Source organism: Symphalangus syndactylus, chromosome 16 (genome assembly GCF_028878055.3).
Source record: "Symphalangus syndactylus isolate Jambi chromosome 16, NHGRI_mSymSyn1-v2.1_pri, whole genome shotgun sequence".
In the NCBI taxonomy this organism is placed as follows: domain Eukaryota; kingdom Metazoa; phylum Chordata; class Mammalia; order Primates; family Hylobatidae; genus Symphalangus; species Symphalangus syndactylus.
In genome coordinates, this window is record NC_072438.2 from 61,371,811 (window position 1) to 61,393,383 (window position 21,573).

Below are 21,573 nucleotides of genomic sequence, written 5' to 3' on the forward strand. Positions count from 1 at the left end.
GTGAGTGAGATCCTGTCTCTAAATGAAACATAAAAATAAATAAGTCAATAGATTCTGTCCAAAATTGATAAATCAAGAACCAGTGGCCAGGCATGGTGGCTCATGCTTGTAATCCCAGCACTTTGGGAGGCCAAAGTGAGAGGATTGCTTGAGTCCAGGAGTTTGAGACCAGCCTAGGCAACATAGTGAAACCTTGTCTTTACCAAAAAAAAAAAAAGCTGGGCATGGGCACGGTAGCATGCACCTATAGCTCCAGCTACTCAAGAGGTTGAGGGGGAAGGATTGCTTGAACTCAGGAATTTAAGGCTGCAGTGAGCTGTGATCACACCACTGTACTCCACCCTGGGCAACAGTGTGAGACCCTGTCTCAAAAAAAAAAAAAAAGAAAAAACAACAACATAAGCTAATTATTCGGACATAGGGAGGTAAGTGATTAAACAGCCAAGAGTTCAAAATGATTGCCTCTGGAGACTGGGACTGTTGTTTTAGTTATAAGCTTTTATTATTTATTTATTTAATTTATTTATTTATTTTTTTGAGACGGAGTCTCGCTCTGTCGCCCAGGCTGGAATGCAGTGGTGCGATCTCGGCTCACTGCAAGCTCCATCTCCCAGGCTCAAGCCATTCTACTGCCTCAGCCTCCCGAGTAGCTGGGACTACAGGCGCCCACCACCACGCCCCGCTAACTTTTTCTTTTTGTATATTTAGTAGAGACGGAGTAGGCCAGGCACGGTGGCTCACGCTTGTAATCCCAGCACTTTGGGAGGCCGAGGCGGGTGGATCACGAGGTCAGGAGATCGAGACCATGGTGAAACCCCGTCTCTACTAAAAATACAAAAAATTAGCCGGGCATGGTGGCGGGCGCCTGTAGTCCCAGCTACTCGGAGAGGCTGAGGCAGGAGAATGGCGTGAACCCGGGAGGCGGAGCTTGCAGTGAGCCGAGATCGCGCCACTGCACTCCAGCCTGGGCGACAGAGCGAGACTCCGTCTCAAAAAAAAAAAAAAAAAAAAAAAAAAAAAAAAAAAAAAAAAAGAAAGAAAAGAGACGGAGTTTCACTGTGTTAGCCAGCATGGTCTCGATCTCCTGACCTCATGATCCGCCCACCTCGGCCTCCGAAAGTGCTGGGATTACAGGCGTGAGCCACTGCACCCGGCCAGTTATAAGCTTTTAATATACTCTCATAAAATTAGGTGAATGCAATATGATGATAACAATTTGAACAATTTTTTAAAGTAAAAAGAAAAATTTCAGATGCAATTATGTAATCAAGTGTATCCATATATTATCCCAACTAGATAATTCCAACAAATAGAGATGCAGAAAGCTTCTTGGTGGCCTTAGGATTAGGGAGAAAAGGTCTAATGAGCAGCTAGTTCAGGAGACCGGAAAAGAAAGCTGCCTCAGCCCACACCACTTGGATGGGTGGCAGAGAGTCAGAATGAACTAAGATCTGCCGCTAAGGCCTCCCAAGTCACACGATTTTGCTAAATAGGGTACTTACTGCTTTCTGGAAAACCATCAATGTTCTCTGTGGAAGATGGGGAGTGGAGTTCTTTTTAGTTTCCTATTCTGCAACTTGGTTTTCCTTCTGTGCAACCCTCTTTACACTTGATGTTTTCGCTTTTACTTTCTTTCTATTAATCTGCTTTCTCCTTACAGTTTTTTCCCCTTAACAGTTTTATTTTGCTGTCTAATCTTAAATTCTTCCCGCTATCCACACCCTGAATTTCTCTAAGTCTTGGCTAATGCTCATATTCATAATGCTCATGTCAGACAATTTAGATTTTTGTCTCGATTTTCCAAGTGGTTAGCTGAAATCGCTTTTTTTTTTTTTTGGATTCAGAGTCTTTCTGTGTCTCCCAGGATGGAATGCAGTGGCATAATCACAGCTCACTGCAGCCTTGAATCTCCCAGCCTCAAGCAATCCTCCTCCCTCAGTCTCCCCAGTAGCTGGGACTACAGGCATGTGCCACTACATCCAGCTAATTTTTAAAAAATGTTATAGAGACAGGGTCTCACCATGTTGCCCAGGCTGGTCTCGAACTCCTGGGCTCAAGCAGTCCTTCTGCTTCAGCCTCCCAACGTAGTAGGATTACAGGCCTGAGCCACGGCGCCGACCTATCACTTGGCTTTTGAACACAACTTGTCCATCTGTAAAACTGATTAATATTCCTCAGGTTGCTATATAGTAATGGCTAAGCTAACCTTGAAGTTCTTGGGAGAAAGTAATTTAAGAACTATGATGTGGCTAATTCAAGTTGTAGACTATTATCTTCATAAGCAATTTGAATATTTTCTCCTTCTCCTGAAAATTAAAACTTCAATTCTAGAGACTTTTTCTAGAAAGATAATAAGAAACGACAAAATACAGAATGAAACAAATTTTATGGACAGTTTGTCCTTTCAACAAGTGAAAGAAAATCAACCAACGAATTAAAACTCTTTAATCCCTAGAGAAATACAGTGATCAGATTCAAAGAATGAAGTTGGATTTAATGTTATATTTTAATTTTTAAGTTTCTCAAACTGAAACTATATATGTGACTAAAAACATTAACCTACTAAGACAAAAATCTTTGCTTTGGTTTTTTTAAAAATGTATGAAAAGTCTGGCAGGCACGTGTAGTCCCAGCTCCTCAGGAGGCTGGGGGGAGGATCCCTTAAGCCCAGGAGTTTGAGACATGCCTGGGCAACATGGCGAGACCCAGTCTCTAAAAACAAAAAGAAAATCAAACAAAACTGTAAGTCTGAGGGCTTCAAGCTGTCTAATCACATGCTATCAATGTTAGAATTTGAAGCTCAGAAATTGTGGGTGTGTAATGAATTATGGTTCTTTAAAGAAACCAACATTTGCTGATAAAAGTATTTGAAATGGTACCACTGCTTGCCCCAAATTAAGCTTTCTCAACTAAAAACCTAGGGTTAAACCAAGAATATAAAGGGCACTGTAACCCATCTGTAGTTATTACTGGGGAATTCAGATTTCATATAAACCTGTCTTTATTTTAAATGTAGTTAGAAAAAAAGCACACACCTCAAACCAAATATCCAATCCACATTTTTTCCTAACACAGGAGGCTTCTCTGAAGGTTTTTCCAGGCTTACCATTTAACAGTGGTCCAGCTAAAAATAAACCCATAAGGGCTTACTAGGCAAATTCAATGGCACACCAAACACCAGTCCATGGGGAGTTGGATTCAGCTTTTTCCCCACTAGCCTCTCCCAGGACCCCCTCCCTACATTCTCCCATCTCCTAATTAGAAAGCTAATTAGGCTTCCAAATGTAAATGCTAAATAGAGAGGGCGATCTGGGCTCAGGCCAGGATTCCTGGAACATCTAACACCCTCCTCTGTCCTCTGTTCGTGCAGTGAGCTGTGGGAAGAGAGCTGGGCAGCATGACTATTTGGGGCCATTTAACTTGCTGGAGGGCAGTGTTTACTCTCATTTGTCTGAGCAGAAAGCTGTGTTGCACAGACTGCAAACTCTGAAAAAAAATTTTAAAAAAAAACATGCCTTGGGATTTTAGTACTTTAAGGGAAAAAGTAAGTACATTTTCATAAACTCAATTATTACCATGGTGGAGGGTACAAAAGAAGGTCCTCTCCAGAACAGTTCCTGGTTCTAACTAGACAGCCTCTCAATAGTGCAGGGCGACTTCTTCAGTAACCATGACAACCAGAATTAGAAGTGCCGTTGCAACACTAACAGAAACCATCTTTTGAAGCGGTTCTGTGAATCACATGGATTACTGATGATGCAAGTTAGTGTGATACATACTTTTTAAATATTAAAAAAATCTTATTACCATAAACAAATATTCACCTTAGATTCCCATTTGAAATCTTGACTTGGAATCACTTTTTTTCATCTGGTTTTGTTTGTTTCCCTTTTGGATTCCCGCGGCCTCGATTGCAAACGCGATTTGTGTAATTTCCAAACTTGTCAGAACCGCATGGGTAAGAGCTTAGAATGTGATTCATTCGCTCTTATTTTGAAATGGGATGAGGAATGGGGTGGGGGAGGGTAGGTAGACAGAGAGCCCTCTTGTCTACTATACTCAGGAGGACGAAAACAGGGGAGGGAAGGGGAAAAGAGAGGAGAAAGGGAGAAAGGGAGGGAGGAGGAGAAGAGAAGGGGAGAGGAGAAGGAGGAGGAGGAGGAGGAAAGGAGGGAGGGAGAAGAGGGAAAAGGAGGGAAGGAGGGAAGGAAAAAACGGAAAGGAAAAAAGTGCCATAGCAGAATCTTTGCTGCCCGTGTTATCTATTGCCTTGACTTCTCCATCTGCCCGGATATGTCAGGCACGCAGAAGCTGGCTGGAATCGATATTTTAAAGACCCGCTTGCGATCTTTTCCTGGTCGTATCAAGGAGTCCTGGAGCTTCTAATATTCCTGGAGGGATATCCGGGAAGAGGAAACGAGGCTCTTCTTTACTTCGTGCGGTCTTCCAAAAGAAGCACCTTTCTCTGGGGAGCGTCGCGGCGTGGGGTGCAAGGGAAGGTTTTGTTCTCCTGGGCCACAGGCATTAGATGTCAGTTACCACCAGCACCGGCCGGCGCGCGTGGGGAGGTCATGCCGGTCCTCTGCCCTTGTAACAAACTCTCCAGATCTGGGCTGGTGCCTTAGGGCTCTGGTCCAGCGCACCCGCTGTGTGCACCGCTAGGCGCTAAGCTGCCCTCCTCGGCTCACGTGTGGACGCGCACGCAGACACGAGTGTCCACACCATACAGGGACATGGGTGCACACACACGCACACATAGACATGGGCGCCGCACATGACACGGGCACCGCACATGATACGGGCACACACGCGCGAGCACGCCCTCGCCCTGGCTCTAATGCCCCCTCCTCTCGCGTGCGGATCGTCCTGGGCAGGTGTAGGGGTACGCCCCAGAAAGTGCCTAACCTTCTTCTGACCCCACTTCGCAGACACCCCGTGGCAGGGCTCCATTTCTCCCTTGGGTCGCGGGGAGGAGAGGCGCCTCCTCCTCAGCCACCCAGGTCTGCAGCCTAGCAGAGGAAGGGTGGCGGGGTGAGGGTGCTGGCGGCGAGTCCCCCAGCCCCTCGCTTACCTTCGTGGCGACGCCAGCTCTTGGGCTTGGCTGCACAGCGCCAGGCTAGTCGCGCGGGGTGGTTGCCTCTGGAGCAGGAGCGGTCGGTGTGTGGATGTCCCGAGGTGAGGGCGCCGCTGTCGCGCCTGAGGCTCATGGAGCTGTCAGGGGCGGCCGACCTGACCGGCAGCGGCCCAGGGCAAACCCCGCCCTCCGGCCTAGGCCGGCTCCGCAGCGGGGACCGAGACGCCCCTCAGCGTTTCCTGAAGGACCAATCCGGAGCGGCGGGCTGGCCTGGCGAAGGAGGGAAAGGGGGGCCGGTAGTGCACCAGGACGCCGGCCTGGACCTCGTAGGCTGGTTTCTATGGCAGCCAGGAGGGAGGGGCGAGAGGGAGGGGACTCGCGGCGCAGGGACACCCAGTGCAGTCGCTCGGGGAGGGGGGTGGTTGGGCCTGACGCAAAGAGGACCCTTTCTAGAGCCTGGATGGGAGCAGCGACACGGCCGAAAGCGGGCTGACACAGCTCCCACCGACGTACGCCTCGTGCCGAGCGGTTCCGGCGCTTCAGCAAGGGTTTCCATGTCCTTGGGAGACCGTGACCCAGTAATCCTCCCAACAGAGAGGGGGTTTCCAGCAAACCACCGTGACAGCTCCTCCAGGTGAGTCGGGCAGGGTTTAGGTTCTGCAGAAAGAAGTGCTAATGTCACCCTCTGCCTGGATTCCTGGCATACATCGGTTCCCCTGGTGCTACTTTGTCAGTGGCTCCCTAATCTCCTGCTATGGAGATACTCTCGGCTGTGACCCTCAGATGCCAAAGATTATTTTTCTAGTTTACGAACTAGAAATACCGTCACTGGATTGAACGTAGAGTTGGAAATAGGATTCGCAAAATACTAAAACATACCGGTTATTTACTGAAGTTTAAGCCCTTCCTTTTACAGAAAGAAAAAAAAAATCTGAGTTCAGAGGGGTCAGTTAACTTAGCAAGGGTCACACAACTGACTAATGGCAGAGCCAGGACTAGACACCCTAAGTCATAGTTCTGTGAGCACTCTTTCTACTTCCTCCTGCTCTCCATCCTGTATTGATTGCCAGGGCAATATTTACAAGAGCAAAAGTGTTAAGTAGCAAAATAACCCATGTCGACAAATCTTTTATGGTAGAAATTAGGGAACCCCAAATTTCCTTTTTTGCTATTTGCCAGGCATTGTAATAAACACTTTTACAAAGAGTAACTGATTAAATCCTCGTGGTAATCTATGGGTTAGGTACTGTTACTGTCATCCTTGTTTTGATAGATGAAGAAACTGAAGCCCAGAGAGGTTATAGGATTTGATCAAGATCACACAACTGTTGAATGCTGGCTCTGGGACTCTAACTCAGTTTGTTTGACTCCAGAGTTGGTGTTCTTTATTACTTTCTCTCTGCTGCCTGTTTGTGTGATGATTAAAGGGGTCAGGAACGGGAAGGGCAAGAAATAAAAACCTTGGACAGCTCCATGCACTGACCGTTGAGACTGGAAAGAAAATTGAAAGAACCTGAAACAACTACTGCCTTGGCTTCTGAGAGTGGTCATCTATTTATGTAGAACAAGGGTTCTCCCGAGAAAATTTGTTTCTAAAGAGACATCCCCTCCTCAAAAGACAAGAGGTTTTTTTTTTTAAAGTAATCTTTAAAAGAGTACATGCCATCAGTCTATTTTCTTTCTAATGCAATAAAATGCAGGGAGAAACTCTACATATTTTTAAAGATATAAAAGACCCCTTGAATTCAAATACACAGAATAAAATTTCATAGGGAACTTGCCTAGAAACCAAGAGCCTCAAACACCCAATCTGACAGAGGCTGTCTGTGACACAGATCCTCACCATCACACCCCAAAGAGCATGCACAAGGCAGAGTTGATGCTAGGTTCTAGTAGCTTAAAAGGTTACTGAAGACTTTAGGCTAATACCATCACATTGGGAGTTAAGATTTCAATATATGAATTGGGAGATACAAAAATTTAGTCCATAACAGAACCATTCCCAACTTTTATCTTTCTTTCAGGAATCTCTATTTTATACTATGTGTGTCAGACCTTCTCATTCTATTTCATGTCTTTTCTCATATTCTCTAGATTTTTAATATTTTGTGCTACATTCTAGGTAATTTCTTCAGATCTATCTTCTGTTCATGAATTTTCTCTTGCCCTATATCTAATCAACTGTTTAACCTGCACACTGACTTTATGATAATGCAAATATAATTAAATCAAGAGGTTTGAGAGTGCCGCTTTCAGTATCTTTCACAGCAGGGGGTGAATTCATAGTTTAAAATTGAATCACTTATTTGCAACAAATAGTATTATTAAAATCCCTTCTTAACTTTTTAGGAAACTTGTAAGAACTAATATTTCTTGTAAAAAACTTTTTTCTGAGGTTTAGCAATTTTTTCTGCTTTCCTTCTTATTTCTGTTAAATCCAATAAAAATTAAACTGAAAGGCCGGGCACAGTGGCTCACTCCTGTAATCCCAGCACTTTGGGAGGCCGAGGCGGGCAGATCACGAGGTCAGGAGATCGAGACCATCCTGGCTAATACGGTGAAACCCTGTCTCTAATAAAAATACAAAAAAAAATTAGCCGGGCGTGGTGGCAGGTGCCTGTAGTCCCAGCAACTCGGGAGGCTGAGGCAGGAGAATGGCGTGAACCCGGGAGGCGGAGCTTGCAGTGAGCCGAGATCGCACCACTGCACTTCAGCCTGGGCGACAGAGCAAGACTCCGTCTCAAAAAAAAAAAAAATAAAATAAACTGAAAGAATTAAAACTAGCATGACGACCCTGTTTTTATTTTTATTTATTTTATTTATTTATATATATTTTGAGATGGAGTCTCACTCTGTCGCCCTGGCTGGAGTGCAGTGGCGTGATCTCGGCTCACTGCAACCTCTGCCTCCCAGGTTCAAGCTATTCTCCTATCTCAGCCTCCCAAGTAGCTGGGACTACAGGTGCCCACCACCACGCCCGGCTAATTTGTTTGTTTGTTTTTGTTTTTGTTTTTGTTTTTTGAGACGGAGTCTTGCTCAGTCGCCCAGGCTGGAGTGCAGCGGCGCAATCTCAGCTCACTGCAAGCTCCGCCTCCAGGGTTCACGCCATTCTCCTGCCTCAGCCTCCTGAGTAGCTGGGACTACAGGTGCCCGCCACCACGCCTGGCTAATTTGTTTTGTTTTTAGTAGAGACGGGGTTTCACCGTGGTCTTGATCTCTTGACCTCGTGATCCGCCCACCTCGGCCTACCAAAGTGCTGGGATTACAGGCGTGAGCCACCGCACCCGGCCTAATTTTTGTATTTTCAGTAGAGACGCGGTTTCACAATGTTAGGCAGGATGGTCTCGATCTCCTGACCTCGTGATCCACCCGCCTCGTCCCCTCAAATGCTGGGATTACAGGCGTGAGCCACCGCGCCTGGCCTAATTTTTGTATTTTCAGTAGAGACGGGGTTTCATCATGTTGGTCAGGCTGGTCTCAAACTCCTGACCTCAGGTGATCCACCCGCCTCAACCTCCCAAAATGCTGGGGTTACAGACATGACAACAGGCGTGATATCTCATGTCTAAGATTCCAAGCTATTGGATCTTCATTTGTGTGTGCATATACATGTTTAGATGTGTTTATTTGTATGTACACTTATTGTTATATGTTGTATCTACCAAAATTGGCTTATAAGTAAAAGAGCACTCATAAATTAAGTAAAGAAGCCTAAGCAATTTTAAAGTTCACATGACTTAAGTATAACTTAACTAAATAAGCTAGCTTTTTTTTTTTTTTTTTTTTTGAGACGGAATCTTGCTCTTTCACCCAGGCCGGAGTGCAGTGGCGCTATCTCAGCTCACTGCAAGCTCCGCCTCCCGGGTTCACGCCATTCTCCTGCCTCAGCCTCCCGAGTAGCTGGGACTACAGGCGCCCACCACCACGCCCGGCTAATTTTTTGTATTTTTAGTAGAGACGGGGTTTCACCGTGTTAGCCAGGATTGTGTTAGCCAGGATTGTCTCGATCTCCTGACCTCGTAATCCACCTGCCTCTGCCTCCCTAAGTGCTGGGATTACAGACGTGAGCCACGGCGTCTGGCCTTTTTTTTTTTTTTTAATACTTTAAGTTCTAGGGTACATGTGCACAACATGCAGGTTTGTTACATATGTATACATGTGCCATGTTGGTGTGCTGCACCCATTAACTCGTCATTTACATTAGTTATATCTCCTAATGCTATCCCTTCCCCCTCCCCCCACCCCACTACAGGCTCCGGTGTGTGATGTTCCCCACCCTGTGTCCAAGTGTTCTCATTGTTCAATTCCCACCTATGAGTGAGAACATGCGGTGTTTGGTTTTCTGTCCTTGCGATAGTTTGCTCAGAATGATGGTTTCCTGCTCCATCCATGCCCTACAAAGGACATGAACTCATTCTGTTTTATGGCTGCATAGTATTCCATGGTTTATATAAGCTAGCTTTAAAATTATTGGTGGAATAAAAATAAAAATGCCTTCAGAATTGTCAGTATACATTTTGTCTGAATTTTATGTTTGTCTTTGCTAGATATTTTGAGATGTCAGCGTTTGGCATAGAAGGTTATAAAACTATAAGCCCAGCCAAAACAAAATAATCTTGGTTTGTGTGCTTTCTTTAGACGAATGAGAGTAATTTATAAAAGGAAAATGTCTTGGGCCCCCCAAAAATTACTAGGCTGAAGAGAAGATTTGGGCTGGGAGCTGCCTGGGGAAGGCCTGCCTCTTTTTCTGTTCAGTCTCACTGAGATAAATGTATATCTAATTGCCTCCTTTGGAAAGGCTCATCAGAAACTCAAAAGAATGAAACCATTCCTTTCACACCTACCTGTGACCTGGAAGCCCCAAGCCCCATCCCTGGCCTTTCTGACCTAATCAATGTTCATTTTACATGTTAATTGATGTCTCCTGGCTCCCTTGTTAAAAGTGAAAGAATTGGCCAGGCACGGTGGTTTACCCCTGTAATCCCAGCACTTTGGGAGACCGAAGCAGGCAGATCACGAGGTCAAGAGATTGGGACCATCCTGGCCAACCTGGTGAAAACCCGTCTCCACTAAAAATACAAAAATTAGCTGGGCGTGGTGGCGTGTGCCTATAGTCCCAGCTAATCGGGAGGCTGATATAGGAAAATAGCTTGAACCTGGGAGGCGGAGGTTGCAGTGAGCCGAGATCGCACCACTAACACTCCAGCCTGGCGACAGAGTGAGACTCCGTCTCAAAAAAACAAACAAACAAACAAACAAAAAAAGTGAAAGAATTGAGTATAGTGAATGGAATAAATATTTTAGGTAAACTTTTCTTTTTTTTTTTTTTTTTTTGAGACGGAGTCTCGCTCTGTCGCCCAGGCTGGAGTGCAGTGGTGCAGTCTCGGCTCACTGCAAGCTCCGCCTCCCGGGTTCACGCTATTCTCCTGCCTCAGCCTCTCCGAGTAGCTGGGACTACAGGCGCCCGCCACCACGCCCGGCTAATTTTTTGTATTTTTTAGTAGAGTCGGGGTTTCACCATGGTCTCGATCTCCTGACCTCGTGATCTGCCCGCCTCGGCCTCCCAAAGTGCTGGGATTACAAGCGTGAGCCACCGCGCCCAGCCTTAGGTAAACTTTTCGCGTAAATTTAAATCTTAGAGTTATTTCTGACGCTCATTTAATATCTGGGTCATTTCCAATTATGAAAGGGTTGTGGCCGGGCGCGGTGGGTCATGCCTGTAATCCCAGCACTATGGGAGGCCGAGGCGGGCGGATCAGGAGGTCAGGAGATCAAGACCATCCTCACTAACATAGTGAAACCCCCGTCTCTACTAAAAATACAAAAAAATTAGCCGGACGTGGTGTGGCGGGCTCCTGTAGTCCCAGCTACTCTGGAGGCGGAGGCAGGAGAACGGCATGAACTTGGGAGGTGGAGCTTGCAGTGAGCCGAGATTGCCCACCGCACTCCAGTCTGGGCGACAGAGCGAGACTCCATCTCAAAAAAAAAAAAAAAAAAAAAAAAGAAAGGGTTGTGATATGGGGAAATATGTTTCTAAAATTGTGGAATTGTTCTTATGTATAAATGCCTGTATCTGATAGTTGAGGATTTCTTGCTTTTTACGGTCTCACAAAAGTTTTAAGTTACCAAGGATAAGAATTCTCCTTAACACATAATTCTGTTTACAAAATGTGCCAGAAACCGTTATGTTATTAGTAAGAAAAAGAATAATTTTGTCTAGTTCAGAAGTTATCCGAAAGTTAGTTCAGGCCAGGCGCGGTGGCTCATGCCTGTAATCCCAGTACTTTGGGAGGCCGAGGCGAGCGAATCACGACGTCAGGATATCGAGACCATCCTGGCTAACACGGTGAAACCCCGTCTCTACTAAAAAATAAAAAAAAAAAAGTAGCCAGGCCTGGTGGCGGGCGCCTGTAGTCCCTGCTACTCCGGAGACTGAGGCGGGAGAATGGCGTGAACCCGGGAGGCGGAGCTTGCAGTGAGCCCAGATCGCGCCACTGCTCTCCAGCCTGGGCGACAGAGCGAGACTCCGTCTCAAAAACAAAAAACAAACAAAAAAAAGTTAGTTCAAATTACAGATGTGGAAAGGTTATTTATGAAACGATGTAGTAAGGAATCATTAAGTAGGGGAGAAAACTATGGGAAAAGTTTGTATAATAAAAATATTCTTTAAAACCTAATAGAGAATTGGAGACATTTGGCTAATTAACATTTTCACAGTTAAAACTCTTAGTCTTAATTAAAGTAAGAAGTATTGTAGAGAAATGCATCAGCAGTTTGGCAACTTTTTAAAAAAATATATTTAAGGATCTAATTCGGTTCTGTGGATAGTTAATTTGTTTCCTATGCATTTCTAGCAAGCCATCATTTGTTCTATTTATGGAATTCCTAAGCTATCTTTGTCGGGCCCACAGCAATTAATGGAGCACGCTAGTCTTTTAACTTTTTTTTTCTTTTTTGGTGGGGGGTGGGGATGGAGTTTCACTCTTGCCCAGGCTGGAGTGTCATGGCGCCATCTCGGCTCACCGCAACCTCCGCCTCCCAGGTTCAAGCGATTCTCCTGCCTCAGCCTCCCGACTAGCTGAGATTACAGACATACGTCACCATGACCAGCTAATTTTGTATTTTCAGTAGAGACGGGGTTTCTCCATGTTGATCAGGCTGGTCTGGAACTCCCGACCTCAGGTGATCCGCCCACCTTGGCTTCCCAAAGTGCTGGGATTACAGGTGTGAGCCACCACACCCGGCCTTAGCCTTTTAACCTTAAACTCATTTTTTGGATTTTAGGCTTCTCGATACTTTAAGTGTGTTGAGTATACTCAATATGTATGGGATTTCTAAAATTCTAATGTCTAAGTATATGCTATCAATTATAATTATGGTTATTATGTTATTGTGAACCACAGAAATAACCAAATATCCTTGCATAAAGCTACTAACCCAAGTAGAACAAAAAAATTAATTAAATACCAAGGAAATACTTTGTCAGATTTTCATGTTAAACCAGCTGATACTAAAATTGTTTAAATATACAATTTAGGCTGGGCGCAGTGGCTCACACCTGTAATCCCAGCACTTTGGGAGGCTGAGGCGGGTGGATCACAAGGTCAGGAGTTCGAGACCAGCCTGGCCAATGTGGTGAAACCCCATCTCTAATAAAAATACAAAAATTAGCTGGGCATGGTGGTGTGGGCCTGTAATCTCAACTATCTGGGAGCCTGAGGCAGGGGAATTGCGTGAACTTAGGAGGCAGAGGTTGCAGTGAGCTGAGATCACACCACTGCACTCCAGCCTGGGCAACAGAGCAAGACTCCGTTTCGAAAATAAATAAACAAACAAACAGTTTAAATAAACTCCATGGTCTAAGTCAAATCACCCATGATAACCCATCAGTTATCAAAAACTACTGGTATTCAAGAGGATATAAGTCTAATGTTAATTAAGCATGGACTCATGGAGAACCAGGATAGACACCTTGTCGTTCCTGAGTCCTTAAAGCTTTTATTATTAATAGTTCTGTATTCCATGACTCATCATGGAAAAGATAAAATGATCCAAATTGAATACATTGGTGTCGTGACTTGTAAGTTACTAAAATAGTTTATAACCAATGTTTGATCCCATATTCCTGGAAAAAACAAAGCTTCAGGTATATTTGGTCACCTGATGGGCCTTTTAAACATTTTTTTTTTTTTTTTTTAAGACGGAGTCTCAGCTCTGTCGCCCAGGCTGGAGTGCAGTGGTGCAATCTCCGCTCACTGCAAGCTCTGCCTCCCAGGTTCACACCATTCTCCTGCCTCAGCCTCCCAAGTAGCTGGGTCTACAGGCACCCACCACCACGCCCGGCTAATTTTTTGTATTTTTAGTAGAGACGGGGTTTCACCGTGTTAGCCAGGATGGTCTCGATCTCCTGACCTCATGATCTGCCCCCCTTGGCCTCCCAAAGTGCTGGGATTACTGGCGTGAGCCACCGTGCCAGGCCTTAAACATTTTATAAAGGGATTTCATTCAATTATTATTTTCAATGTATGTTTTCTGGTGGTATACAAGCTCTCCCATGGAAGAGAGCTGATGTTACAATGGTAAATTATTATGCTATAGTGTATTTTCACCAGGGAAAGCAAGCTTTTTATGGTTTGAATCTTCTGAGAACATTAAAGAAAAACTATTCTTGCCATCTGCACTACAATAAAACCTCGGAACCTTGAACTGTGGATACATAATCTCACAACTAAGAAGGGTCCCTCCACGCTCTTGGAGCGGTACATCCACTGGAACCCTTGGGGTAAGACTAACCAGGGAAGTTTCTCCTCAGAAGAAGATGGCATCCTTGATGTGAACAACTTTTCCCATGTTCACAGATTAAGATTTCTATCATGAAACTCCGAATTTTTTTTTCTTGCTTATGCCTCTATGAACAATAAAAGTGAAAAGGTCTGTTATGTGCATTTATGGGGTATACTTTTATTTGTGAAGAAGTCTACAGCCATCCTTATACATGGATAACCTTATACTTTGATAGATAAAAAATAGTAGGCCCAAGGCTAAGCATGGTGGCTCATGCCTGTAATCCCAGCGCTTTGGGAGGCTGAGGCAGGTGGATCACTTGAGGTCAGGAGTTAGAGACCAGCCTAGCCTGGCCAACATAGTGAAACCCTGTCTGTAGTAAAAATACAAAAATTAGCCAGGCATGGTGGCGGGCACCTGTAATCCCAGCTCTTTGGGAGGCTGAGGCAGGAGAATGGCTTGAACCCAGGAGGTGGAGGTTGCAGTGAGCCGAGATCCCGTCACTGCACTCCAGCCTGGGTGACAGAGCAAGACTCTGTCTCAAGAAAAAAAAAAATGACAGCCCAATGTAGGTAACAAACTTTAATGGTACATATGCTGCCTCATAATCAGTCAGAAACAGAACATTGGCTAACTCCTCTTAACCCACATTGTGGTCTAGAGAGAACATTCCTGGAAGGCCTTCACTCTTCTAGGACATCATTCATTAGGTCATTTTTCCACGGTTTGGAGTAAAAACGGCAATAATTAGAAATGTAGCCAGGCGCGGTGGCTCATGCTTGTAATCCCAGCACTTTGGGAGGCCGAGGCAGGCGGATCACGAGGTCGGGAGATTGAGACCACGGTGAAGCCCTGTCTCTACTAAAAAATACAAAAAATTAGCCGGGCGTGGTGGCAGGCGCCTGTAGTCCCAGCTACTCTGAGAGGTTGAGGCAGGAGAATGGCGGGAACCCAGGAGGCGGAGCTTGCAGTGAGCCAAGATTGCACCACTGCACTCCAGCCTGGGTGACAGAGCGAGACTCCGTCTCAAAAAAAATAAAATAAAAATAAATAAATAAATAAATAAATAAAAGAAATGTATCCCCCATAATAGGCTCTATAGCAGATTTTTTTTTTTTTTTTTTTTTTTTTTTTTTTTGAGTGGAGTTTCGCTCTTTTTGCCCAGGCTGGAGTGCAATGGGCAACTGCATGATCTCGGCTCACTGCAACCTCTGCCTCCCAGGTTCAAGTGATTCTCCTGCCTCAGCCTCCCGACCAGCTGGGATTACAGGCACACACCATCATGCCCGGCTAATTTTGTATTTTTTTTTTTAGTAGAGACGGGGTTTCATCATGTTGACCAGGCAGGTATTGAACTCCTGACCTCAGGTTATCTGCCCGTCACTGCCTTCCAAAGTGCTGGGATTACAGGCGTGAGCCACCACTCCCAGCCTACGCAGATTCTACCGTAAAGGCTACAGTTACACAACAGACTTTGTATTCTCTTGTGAAAGTTATGATAGAATTAGCTGAACAGAGAAGTATCTGTGCAGCTGCTGGCACTCATGGCCTTTGGAGAAAACATCAGGTATTACAGAAATTCAGTTGTAGGCCGGGCATGGTGGCTCACACCTGTAATCCCAGCACTTTGGGAGGCCGAGGCAGGAGGATCACGAGGTCAGGAGATTGAGACCATCCTGGCTAACATGGTGAAACCCTGTCTCTACTAAAAAAAATACAAAAAAAATTAGCCGGGTAGTCAGGCTTGGTGGCGGGCGCCTGTAGTCTCAGCTACTCTGGAGGCTGAGGCAGGAGAATGGCATGAACCCGGGAGGCAGAGCTTGCAGTGAGTGGAGGTCGCGCCACTGCACTCCAGCCTGGGCGACAGAGGAAGACTCCGTCTCAAAAAAAAAAAAAAAAAAGAAAGAAATTCAGTTGTAACAAATTAACAAAGAAACTGCTTAGTTAAGTCATTCTTTGATCAATTTGATTTTAGGAGGTTTGGTTTATGGGAACCTCAGGTAAGGAGCATACTTCGAACTCTTGGTATTATCCTCCCAATGGTCATAATAATAGTCTCCCTGGTGTGCTGTATTCTCTCACAGGTTTTAAACGCTTGCATGCAGCCATCTCTAGAATGTCATATGATCTCTCTTCAACTGGAATGACAGGAGCTGAAAGAAATATGCAACCGGACGGGTGTGGTGGCTCATGCCTGTAATCCCAGCACTTTGGGAGGCCGAGGCAGGCGGATCACCTGAGGTCAGGAGTTTGTGACCAGCCTGGCCAACATGACAAAGCCCCGTCCTCTACTAAAAATACAAAAATTACCCGGGCGTGGTGGTGAGGACCTGTAATCCCAGCTACTTGGGAGGCTGAGGCAGGAGAATTGCTGGAACCTGAGAGACAGAGGTTGCAGTGAGCCGAGATCGCAACACTGCACTCCAACCTGGGCGACAGAGCAAGACTCCGTCTCAAAAAATAAAAAAAATAAAGAAAAAAATGTGCAACTAGGAAGATCATAACCTATAAATGACGTGCTAAGACTGGAAACCCATGATGAAGGTAACTGAGAGTGGCACTAAGGCCCTAAGTTTTGGTCACACTCTCACCAAAGTGAGAACCTGCCCCAAAAGGGGTTTTTTAAACAAAATTCTGGGAGGCTATTGTTTTGGACTAAGCTCATGCACTAGGCCCCAGTAGACCAAACCAAACCAAAATGGAGTTGCTTGTGCTAAGACTTTAAAGAAACACATAGATTCTAGAACAAGCCAGGTTTTGTTTTTTTCTCTTGCAAATCTCTCCTATTTTATTTTATTTTATTTTATTCTATTTTATTTTTTTTTTTTTGAGACGGAGTCTCGCTCTGTCACTCAGGCTAGAGTGCAGTGGCACAATCTTGGCTTACTGCAACCTCTGCCTCCCAGGTTCAAGGGATTCTCCTGCCTCAGCCTCCCGAGTAGCTGAGATTACAGGTTTGTGCACCACCACGCCCGGCTAATTTTTGTATTTTTAGTAGAGACAGGGTTTCACCATGTTGGTCAGGCTGGTCTCGAACTCCTGACCTCGTGATCTGCCTGCCTTGGCCTCCCAAAGTGCTGGGATTGCAGGCATGAGCCACTGCGCCCAGCCCTCTCCTGCAAATCTCTATAACACACATTCCTGACAGCATAGGTATCCACCCCATGAAGTTCCCATTAAATCTTTTTTTTTTTTTTTTTTAAGACGGAGTTTCACTCTTGTTGCCCAGGCTGGAGTGCAATGGCACGATCTCAGCTCACTGCAACCTCTGCCTCCTGGATTCAAGCGATTCTTCTGCCTCGGCCTCTCTAGTAGCTGGGATTACAGGCGCCTGCCACCACGCTCAGCTAATTTTTTTGTATTTTTAGTAGAGACAGGGTTTCACCATGTTGGCCAGGCTGGTCTTGAACTCCTGACCTCAGGCGATCCACCTGTCTCCAAAGTGCTGGGATTACAGGTGTGAGCCACTGCGCCCTGCCTAAATCTTTTAATTAAATTCATTTCCTCTTGCCTAGAGACTATGAAGTTTCAGTTGATTATGCAACAAAGGTTCCAGCCACTTCCAGGTGAAGAAACCACTCGTGGCCATCAAGAAGCTACCCTGCCTCCACTAGACAGAGCAAAGCGAGAGTTCCGTTATCCCCAATAGGTAGGGACTACACCCCAAGCCAGCATGTAGCAGTTACAGAAGAAAGACCATAGGTCCCTCCTCCTCCCATAAAGATTTATGAGGATCACATCTCTCAGTGGAGAGATGAGGCAGGAAAATAGGGTCTAGAGGCAGGGAACCTAAGGCCAATTCACAGGAAATATCCTCTCCATAGGGCATATGCTGAGTAAATGACTTTGTAACTTTACTGCATCCTCTTCATTTACATAGGGCATACATCAAGTAAACAATGGAATCCTCTAGAGGGTATTTAAATTCTCCAAAATTCTGTAACAGGGCCCTTGAGCCCTTATGCTTGGGCCTGCTCGCACCCTGTGGGGTGTATTTTTATTTTCAATAAATCTCTGCTTTTGTTGCTTCATTCTTTCCTTGCTTTGTTTGTGTATTTTGTCCAATTCTTTGTTCAAGATGCCAAGAACCTGGACACCCTCTACCGGAAACAGGTGTGGGGTCCAACAATGTGTGTTTCAACAAGATTCTGATGTTTGCTGAAGTTAGAGAACCATTCCCTAAATGATGTAGTCTCAGGGCAAGAAGATACTAAAAGGCAATTGGCTGCATGTATCTTGCTGGCTTTTCTGATCTCTTGTCCCCTCCACTTCCAACTCCATCAAGAGCTGGTATGGATTCCAAAAAAGAAGGTAGCTGATTGTCCTATGCTTTGTGCAATCCAAAGTGGCCAACCACAGAGAAATCTCATGGCGAGTTATTTTAGTGACCAAGAGTGTAGTCTGTGAAGTCTGGCTTGCTCAGTTCAAATACTGGCTCCACTTCCAACAAACTGTTTTTTCAGCTTCTCCTTCTCTTCCTTTCCTCTGTTTATAAAATGATAGCTAATAATACAGTAACTTCAGTGAAGTCATTGAGATAACTAAATGTATTCAAAATCATAAAAGATAGCTATTACGTTACAATAAAATTTTTCTTTCCCAGACTGCATTTTGGTACAAATATAAAGGTGAGGATATTGCTTCAGTTGAATAGTTAAGAGTCATATTCGGCTGGCCACAGGGCCCCTGCCTGTAATCTCAGCACTTTGGGAGGGCGAGGCGGGCAGAGCGCTTGAGCCCGAGAGATTTAAATCAGCATGGGCAACACAGAAAGACTATTTCTACAAAAAATGCAAAAAGGAGCTGGGTGTGGTACACGCACCTGTAGTCGTAGCTACTCAGGAGGCTGAAGTGGGAGGATTGCTTGAGCCCAGAAGGTAAAGGTTGCAGTAAGCAGAGATTGCGCCACTGCACTCTAGCCTGGGTGACACAGCGAGACCCTGTCTAAAAAAAAAAAAAAAAAAAAAAAAAAAAAAGTTTTTATAGGGACATGTTGGGTTGCAGGAAGCGCAAAGAGAAGATTGAATTGCAGGAAGGACAAAGAGAAAAAGATTGAATTCACATGCTGCCTTCTTTACCATGTCAATAGAATTAATGAAGTTACATTTGTAGGGCAGGGAGTAGAGGTTTTTTTTTGTTTTTTTTTTGAGACGGAGTCTCGCCCTGTCACCCAGGCTGGAGTGCAGTGGCGCGATCTCGGCTCACTGCAAGCTCCGCCTCCCGGGTTCACGCCATTCTCCTGCCTCAGCCTCTCCGAGTAGCTGGGACTACAGGCGCCCGCCACCACGCCCGGCTAATGTTTTTGTGTTTTTGGTAGAGACGTGGTTTCACCATGGTCTCGATCTCCTGACCTCGTGATCCGCCCGCCTCGGCCTCCCAAAGTGCTGGGATTATAAGCGTGAGCCACCGCGCCCGGCCTGGGAGTAGAGTTTTAAGAAGTCCAGACTATTATGACAGCCTCTGTTTTTTTTTGTTTGTTTTTTATAGGTTTTAAAGTAATAAATGTCTGGGCTTCTAACTATGAAGGATTTTATTAACTGGTGGGGTGATGAGGGTTTAATTCCTACTTCTCATTTGAATTCTTTATGACAAATCCTGTAAGAGGTATAGCACAGCTCAGCAGACTACACAAGAAAAACAGTCTAGACCTCCCTCTCCTGATGTAATTAACACAAAGGTCAGTGTTAACCTAATGAATTCAAAGCTATTACATTTTCTCCAACAATATCAGGCTAAACTTTCTAGGTCAGGAATTTGTTTGTAATTTTGCACGTAAGAGTTATAAAATACTTTTTGTGTGACTAGTTTAATGATCATAGAATCACTTGTTTAAAACAATCAACCCATGTTAAATTGAAAATGTGAATTAAAATCCACTTGACTGGTAAAGGCTATCTACATTTAGGCCTCACTCTATGGCTTGATAAGCCTGTTGGCTTATTCAAACTATGAAGTGGGCAGTTAGTCTAGACAACTTTCATGGACCCTTCTAATAATGAAATCTTTAATTCCAAATTCAAACTAGTGGGAGCAGCAGCATTCAAATTCTCAAATGTTCCTACATTCAGTATTATCTGAGTATGGTAGCCTTTTTATTTTTGTTTATTTATTTACTTATTTATTTAGAGACAGAGTCTTGCTCTGTGGCCTAGCACCATGCCTGGTTCATCTTGTATTTTTAGTAAAGATGGGGTTTCACCATGTTGGCCCAGGCTGGTCTCGAACTCCTGAACTGGTGATCTGCTCGCCTTGGCCTCCCAAAGTGTTGGAATTACAGGCGTGAGCCACCATTTCCAGCCAGGTAGCCTTTTCAAACTGGTAAGACTACAAGAGCCTTCTGGTTTTGTACATATCCAAAAGATGTCTAGCTTTTAAATGTATTGCTAATGTATTCAGTTTAGTTTTTCTTTCAATCTCAGATGATAGGTGTGGTATAATAAAAAAAAATAGGCCAAGCGTGGTGGCTCACACCTGTAATCCCAGCACTTTGGGAGGCTGAGGTGGGTGGATCACCTGAAGTCGAGAGTTCGAGACCAGCCTGATCAACATGGTGAAACCCCGTCTCTATTGAAAATACAAAAATTAGCCGGGCATGGTGGTGCATGCCTGTATTCCCAGCTACTCGAGAGGCTGAGGCATGAGAATCGCTTTAACCTGGGAGGTGGAGGTTGCAGTGAGCAGAGATCGCGCCATTGCACTCCAGCCTAGGCAACAAGAGTGAAACTGTCTAAAAACAAAACAAAACAAAAAAATGGATTTGGGTTTTTCTCCCCGGTTCCTTGCACACAGCTCCAAAAATCCTTGGAATTTCCAGAATGTCGTTATTCATTACAAGCCCCTTTTGACCTTACCAGCTTATGCTAATGAAGTGACTATTGGCAGGGGGCCCCCTAGATAGCTTCAAGATGGGCGCGGGTCACTAGAGGAACCAATCATATTAAAGGGCTACAACTATTACCCCCACCTGAGACCTCCAGGGAGAGGAGGGGCTGGAGATCGAGTCCGGTGGCCAATAATTTAATGAGTCTAGGTTATAAAATCTCAGTAAGGCAGCTTCTGAGTTGAACACATCAACATGCTGGGAAAGTGGCATGCCAAGAGAGGGCAGAGAAACCTCTACTATTCTCCTCCACAACCCCCTCCTCCCACCTTACTCTATGCATCTCTTCCATTTGGCTGTTCCTGAATTGTATACTTACTGTAGTCGTTAAGTATAGTGCTTTCCTGAGTTGTTTCAATGCATTATTGAACTTGGTGGGATGGGAAGCCCATAAGAACAGTAAAGTTACAGTTGGCTGGGCAGAGGCGCGGGTAGCCTGTTGATCTCATTTGTGGCTGGTGTCTGAAGTAGGGGCAATTTTGTGGTACTGAGCACTTAACTTGCTCTAAATCTGGGTGGTGTCAGATTGAATTAAGACACCCAATTGATGTCTGAGAATTGCTGTTGAAACGGAGAATATAGAAAAGCCTCTCATTGTTCTCAGTGCACTTGGGACTTCTTTCTATGTGATCATCATTGCACACTCTACTGTTCAACTTGGTAGCTCATACCGTAGACTTATCTTAAAACCCCAGTAGAAATAGAGTAGAATACTGGAGGACTAAATATCCAGTTTGCGTCAGTACTTGATAGCTGTTTTATGTTCTACATAAAGTGCTTTCCAACTACAAAATGTTATTCAACATACAGTTTATCACCAGTAGATAGTTTTCCT

General features: G+C 44.9%; 1 protein-coding gene and 1 long non-coding RNA gene across 4 annotated transcripts in view; one reads left to right on the top strand and one right to left on the bottom strand.

Moving 5' to 3' along the window:
- NIM1K (NIM1 serine/threonine protein kinase) overlaps window positions 1–5,509 on the bottom strand; it is an 89,243-nt gene extending 83,734 nt beyond the window's left edge. For all 3 annotated transcript variants that reach the window (XM_055246617.2, XM_055246618.2, XM_063619873.1), the window contains exon 1: window positions 5,072–5,509. The gene's annotated coding sequence lies outside the window, so the exon portion shown is untranslated. The remainder of the gene's footprint in view (window positions 1–5,071) is intronic.
- An 81-nt stretch (window positions 5,510–5,590) lies between these two features.
- The window catches only part of LOC129465007 (uncharacterized), a 70,454-nt gene continuing 54,471 nt past the window's right edge, over window positions 5,591–21,573 (top strand). The window contains exon 1 of the long non-coding RNA XR_008651823.2: window positions 5,591–5,708. This is a non-coding gene — a long non-coding RNA (uncharacterized lncRNA). The remainder of the gene's footprint in view (window positions 5,709–21,573) is intronic.